Raw genomic sequence first — 6000 nt, forward strand, 5'->3', positions numbered from 1 at the left:
TGGTTATAGGGCCTTCTCCTACCGTGCACCCTGCTTATGGAATAGTCTCCCACTACATGTCAAACAATCCACTTCCACCGTAACTTTTAAAACACTTCTTAAGAAGCACCTTCTTACACAATGTTTTGGCAAAATTTGAGTGTCCTATTTATCTCCCTGTACGTTCTTTGCTTGTCCTCCACAGTAGGCTATGTTGCCTATTTGGCCTGTATTTGTTCCTGATCATTTATTGTAAACTGTTGTGTAAAGTGACTTGCTATTTCTATTATTGTAATTAATTTTGTAAAGTGTACCGAGACCATGTTGCACCATGGTCATTTTACACTTTAAATAAACTAAACTAAACTAAACTAAACTAAATCCACTCAGGCGTCCCCGGTTCGAATCCCGCGTCGGGCAGACCTTTCCTGCATGTCATTCCCCCTCGCTCTGCCTCCCCCTTTCCTGTCTATCTCACTGTGTGCTGTCGAATAAAGGCAAAAACGCCAAAATATATACTAAAAAAAAAAAAAAAAAAAAAATCCACTTATCTGGCAACCAATGTAGTCACACCTACTGGCGATGCAGAGCAATCAAAGATAGGCTATCAAAGCTGCATTGTCTTAAATCTGCAGCTGCGTACTAGCAAGTCAAAAAGAAGATGAAGATGAAACTTCTCACTTTCTACACGTATGCAGCTAAATACTGCAAAAAATACATGTTAACTAGAAGGGCAGGTTGGTCAAGAACATTATGGCTACCTGATAAACAAATAAAAAAGTCCCGCAATATAATGCCATTTTGGAAAGTGTGTTGGGAAAAAGTGACACAACGATGAAGATCAATAGTGCCAATTCTATTGTTTTTATCATATGCAAGCAATATCACATGACACAGAATACTGTTCAGTTTTTGAATACCTCATTGTTACAAACAGGGCAACATTAATATTAATTTGGATGTGTTTTGGGATGTTTTTCAGAACGTGAGTCAAGCCTTCACCTCTCCACCAAACGCTGGTGAAATCAGTCAACGCAGCCACATTCGACTGACTGAAGGAAAATCAGGTGACACAGACTGTTAAGCAGTGAGATGTTTTACTGTGGCCACCACTCATAAGTGAGTCAGAACTGTAAGTTGTTGGCTGAAACCATTCAATATGAGACTCAGATTCAGCCACTGTTGCTCGCAGGGTTGCCTGTTTGGTCCAGCTTGCACACACCCTCACGTGGAAACAAAATTGTCCATGCATGTCACATCACACTCCTCACATGTTCACACGCATGGGCATATTGGTGCTGGATGCTCATTTCATATGACGACCTTGTGCTTTGTACTTGATTTTAAACACAGAAGCAGTCCTTTGGGTCTGGTTGGAAAAGGTCATCACAAATGCACGGACACGAAACAAGACACTCCACACATTGCAAGCATCTTAAAATTCAACACACAACGTATATTATGAGTTTTCTTCCCCTACTGTGTGTGTGTGTGTGTGTGTGTGTGTGTGTGTGTGTGTGTGTGTGTGTGTGTGTGTGTGTGTGTGTGTGTGTGTGTGTGTGTGTGTGTGTGTGTGTGTGTGTGTGTACCATACTGCGTTTGTGTGTGTGAGCCTTGGTGCTGCCTAGAATAGATAAATGTGAAAATGTCAGCGTCCCAATTTTGGTGTGGACAGAGAATATGAAACATTTGGACTACTCCTAAGAAAACAACTCACATAAGGGGCTTCACATCAGCATGGCTCTCTCTTCAGGTTCAGAACCTGACAATGGCAGTTCTGAAGGGAACCAAAAAATAATTGGTTCTTCCCCACGACCGTGACATCATCAGTGGGCATGTCGTATAGGCTGTGAAGATGAGCGACTGACAATCTGAAGAAAAATAATTTGCAGTGGTCTGCTGAAGAAACAAAATGTTTGGTGGTGATTTGGGCATCTGCAGAATTTCAAGAAAAGCTAGAAAGCAAAACAAGAAAGAACAAGTTGTATGAATTTCCCTTTGGGGCTTAAAAGAGTAAAGTATTCTTATCTTTGAACTTGGGGAAGGAATGGCCAAGGCTGGGTTCACTCAAACCGTAGGCAGAGTAAATAATTAATAAACTCAAAAAACTTAAGAACGATTACAGAGACAGCAAAAAAAAAAAAAAAAATTGCCACTGTTGTGTTTACTTCTGCGTGAGTAATGCAGAGTAATGTACGCCTACTTTGGTTCCACTTAAACTGGTGTGAATGTGGGCTGCTACACCAGAAAGCACCAAAGTTCAGAGTCAGAGACAGAACCGTGTCTGTCTAAAAGCACCCTCTGTTGCGTCTGAGACTATGACAAGGTTAATATGTTCTTTTAAAATAGTGTTTTAAAATGAAAATGATCCAGTCAGACGAGTCGTCTCTCCAAATCCATACCAACATGCCTGAAAATGCACATGACCATTCCCATTCTGTATACTTGGTGGTTTTGTGCGCACCATTGTCAACAGGAAGCAGATTGGCCACTTTGCAGTCGGTTGCAGGAACTACTATGAGTGAGGAACGGCAGTAGTCAAACATAACACTAGAGATTTCTTTGCTCAAAGTATAAAGTCTAAAGTAGTCAGTGTTCTCCTTGTTTAGACTACAACACAACCCCAGAGTTCCCAAACTATAACAAGTCAGCGGTGTTTTCAACACTCTCCATTTAAAGGGCTTAAAACTCTGGATCTAACATGGTAAACAAAGAAAAGTGATCTGTTTTAAAATTGAAATGTATTAGTGTTGATGGAGGAGAGTCGCCTACTAATCGATCTGGTCCGTTTGCTCCGGTTCCAGAGGCAGATAGCCAGAACACACAGTTGGCAGCAACTTATCGCCTGCAGTGACGTGATTAACACCCAGCTGTTCCTCTCTATTCCCTGCTCCGTCTCACTATTTGCAGTGGAGCAGTGAAGCTTTTGAGCTTTATCTGTATATTTTTAAATTATCCACTTTCAAATACAGACCAAGTTAGCTTGTTTGCATTCTGTTTCATTGTCATTCTCACCCCTACTCCTCTCCTTCACTATCTCCTCTACCCTATTTTCTAACGAGCCAGTGAGGCTTGTAATTGTATTTCAAGAGAATAAATTAGGAGAAACATTTCTGCCCAAACCAAAACACAAATTATTTGTGCATAGGGATGTGAACCCACAAACATGTGCTGGGGACTCATGTATTAGATTCCCCAAAATTGAGAAGACATCCTGTTGCTTATAAGAACAGATTAGAAAAAACTGTTCACATCAACAACCTGTCTGATCTTCTGACCATTTACTGCAATAGACAGTAGCAGACATGATCATTACTATTATTCACAGTAATAGTTTATCCATGTATACTCCCATCAGAGTTTGGGTTTGTATATGATGTAAATGATCTAAATCTCAGATTGAATCCTCAGCATTAAAGCTGCATTAACTAATTTGTGGCCACTAGGGGGCAGCAGAGAAAACTATAACCAGAATGCTGCTTACGGTCCCTAACCTTAAAGCTGATATGGTAAAACAGTTGATTATTTTCATATGTAGTTGGTATGAAGCAAGATTAATAATAATTTAATGTTAAATAATACCATAAAAAAACAATCCAGTGAAGCATTTTGTATTTCAGTGGTTGTAACTAAATCCCTTCTCACACCTGCACATGCTACAACCCACAAGGTCTCATGATATTCTGAATGAATGGTCTGCAGCCGGATGGACTTTTGTCTCCTCATTTTCACTGACAGAACTGTGTCTTTTAAGCTGCAATGCCATGTTGTTCGTGGGTAAAATCAAATAATTTTTCTACAAGGTTAGAGGCGTTTTACGTCATCCTCCAACTGCTTCCTCCTGTGATGCGTTTTTTGTTCAAAAGAGCATTCATGTTTTTTGAGGGTTATTGCTTCATGTGATGTGCAAATGTTCAGCCTCCAAGAAATCAAATCTTTCTCTCTTATGTCAGTGTAAATGCACCTTTAGGAGGATAACAGCATTTGCATCTCTTTCCAATCATATCCACAGACATACAGGGCAACACTCCAAATATCTATCCATAAACTGTCTGTTTCCTCTGCAATCTCGAACGTCAGCAAGTTACAATTTGTGTGAATGGTTTTCCACTGTAGCAGTGAAATAACTACAGTTTAGCTGTGATTTTATAACAATGGCGCGTTACCAAGAGAAATGCTGGAAAATGTATTGTTTGTATAATTATATAACAGGAAGATATATGGATTTCTGAATAACGTACTGTATGTGTATATTCATCTTGTTCTTCTCTGTCATGCAGTGTAAGTTATTACTGGTGAACAGTTGTTGAATAACACCCACCTCATCTCACAAGAGGCTCCACTTCACTCATGATTGTCTGGTCTCATTATCCACACAATGGATAACTGCCACTCCAATGTTTTTCTATGTAAACAGGATGTTTAAAACAAACTCTTTTGTTGGACTGACACATTGGCAAAAGGAAAAAAACACAATAATTATATTCAACTTTGCTATAACAAACTTGTTGCGATAAAGGACATCAGTCTTTTGTTTGAGTGTGGAGAGAACTTCATGGAAAAAGTCAAAGCTGGCTTGTCGTTCTGTCTCTTGACCCTTTGCAAAGTCAACCTTCATTGTATCGGATTTGTAGTCAGCTGCTGTAGATAGTGAACCCCTAGTATCTGATGTGGCTATGGTGCATGGTAGACTGTCCAGAGGAAGTAAAGGAAGTAAAGAAGCTGATGGTTCAATATTGTTACTATTCCACCAAATCATTGTAATAAACACAGTTTGGATCCGTTAAGTTTATTCCCCCTAATGCAAATCATGTTTTAGGCCATTCCTGTGTAATAGCTGTATCAGTTCTGTGTAATTACATGTGCGCATGGCCAAGCCACGCTGCCCCCGGCTCTCTCTGGGAGAGTGGGGCCAGGCGAAGGCCATGCAACTGGCCGAGCCCAAGGCCACACTGTCTCTGGCTCTCTCGGGGGGAGTGGGTGGCCGCAATAAAGAAAAACTTATTCTTCTTCTCACTCTCGCAACAGACAGCAATCTCTCTCTGGCTTAGTTTTTTTTTTTTTTTCCCCGCAGAAGCACAAAATCATGCGTAAATGAATTGTACTCTGTTTCTTTCTTGTGTAGAAAAGCTTCATTGAAAACGAATGCTCTTTTAATGCTGACCACCCTTTTTTATTTACAGTAATGGTCTTTATTAGATCCAGCATGTTGTTGACTAAACCTTTATTGAAAATGGGATATGATATGACAAGGCATCACATTCATTTGGCAGATGATTTTGAAAGTAACTCACAATCCTTACAGCTACACACTTTAGTGTCCCACTTCTAAATAAAACTAAAGGACTCTTCAGTTGCCCAAGATATGTGAGTTGGTGTATTAAAGAGATAGTTCTGGCCCATTGCCATAATCCCTATAGTTTTAGGAGTAGGTTCGTTACCTTTAATTGTCGGTGTAAGCTATTTTTAGAACAGGGGAGCAGAGCCGCGAGCTGCTCAGAGCTACGCTACGGAGGCTCATGGGATTTCTTGGTTTCCCTCATCAAACTCATCAAATACACAATCCAAAAACTCCAAAACGCTCTGGTGGACAAGTTGTGACCTGCACGTTCACCACGCTATGAAATAATAACAGAACGTTACGAGACAGAGTTGTTTTCGAGGCAAATACAGAGACTGCTTGCCGAAAAACTGACCCCAACGGGAACGTGCATCAGCTGTTTTGCATGAATTAACCTCTAAAACAACTCTGTCTCGTAATGTTCCGTTATTATGTCATAGCGTGGTCACAACTTGTCCACCAGAGTGTTTTGGAGTTGTTGGAGTGTGTATTTGATGAGTTTGATGAGGGAAAACAAGAAATCCCATGAGCCTCCGTAGCGTAGCTCTGAGCAGTTCGCGGCTCTGCTCCGCCGTTCTAAAAATAGCTTGCACTGACAATTAAGGTAACATTAATTATGGCAATGGGCCAATTTGCCAAAATGTTGAACTATCGCTTTAATATTACATACCAGTAATTAT

Source organism: Trachurus trachurus (assembly GCF_905171665.1).
Source record: "Trachurus trachurus genome assembly, chromosome: 17".
NCBI lineage: Eukaryota > Metazoa > Chordata > Actinopteri > Carangiformes > Carangidae > Trachurus > Trachurus trachurus.